We start from the raw sequence: 942 nt of genomic DNA on the forward strand, positions 1-942 counted from the left end.
CAAATGACCCCTTTTCTTTGAAAATTCGGGGATGCTTGACGAGAACATGAAGCATGGTGGAGGGAGTTTTCATTAAGATTTTCAAATAGTTGCCATGCTTCATGCTCATTTCGAAGCATGAAAGTCCCCCCGCATGCAGCATCGATCATCTGACGGTTTCGTTCAGTCAAACCATCATAAAAACATTGCATTAGCTGCCACTTAGGTATTTGATGATGAGGGTATTTACGGATTAGGTCCCGAAATCTCTCCCAAGTTTCATGAAATTCTTCTCCCTCGGTTTGGGAGAAGCTTGTAATGGCACGTCTAAACTGGTTCGTTCTTCCTATGGGAAAGTATTTTTTAAGAAATTCTTGTTGCATTTGATCCCAAGAATGAATTGAGTTAGCTTCTAAAGAATTCAGCCATTGTTTGGCTCTATCTTTAAGGGAGAAGGGGAATAACCTAAGTTTCAGAGCATCATCAGTGAAGTTCTGAATCTTGACAGTGGTGCAAATCTCAAGAAATTCATCTAAATGTTTGTATGGGTCTTCATTGGTGAGCCCATAAAAAGATGGGAGCATTTGGATCACACTAGGCTTTATTTCATATTGTACAGCTGCTACCTCAGGTAATCGAATGCAAGATGAGGAAGTGTAAATAGTGGGAGTAAAGTACTCCCTCAGGAGTTTGGATTGTTCTTCAGCCATCTTAAGAGGTGGGGATGATTCTAATGTTCTGATCTTAGCTCGAATGTTCCTAAGGGTTCGTTCTATTTCAGGGTCAAAAGGTAATAGGTTTCGTACTCTAGAACGACTACCGTGCATACACTAGTACTCGATCAATCAAGCATGCAATAAAAGAGAAAAGCATATCAATCCTAGTCTTTGTCCTAAAATCACTAGACAGCTCCTAACTGGTTTGAAGAGGGCACCTAAGCCTCCAATCCGGTCTAATGAACCG

At 40.9% G+C, this 942-nt stretch overlaps 1 non-coding gene across 1 annotated transcript; it reads left to right on the forward strand.

Annotated features, from left to right (window-relative positions):
- Window positions 1-207: 207 nt before the first annotated feature.
- Window positions 208-313, forward strand: LOC120109238. Its single transcript, XR_005510204.1, has one exon. It is a non-coding gene; the product is annotated as a small nucleolar RNA R71 (small nucleolar RNA).
- Window positions 314-942: the final 629 nt, after the last annotated feature.

Source organism: Phoenix dactylifera, unplaced genomic scaffold (assembly GCF_009389715.1).
Source record: "Phoenix dactylifera cultivar Barhee BC4 unplaced genomic scaffold, palm_55x_up_171113_PBpolish2nd_filt_p 001940F, whole genome shotgun sequence".
In the NCBI taxonomy this organism is placed as follows: Eukaryota; Viridiplantae; Streptophyta; class Magnoliopsida; order Arecales; family Arecaceae; genus Phoenix; species Phoenix dactylifera.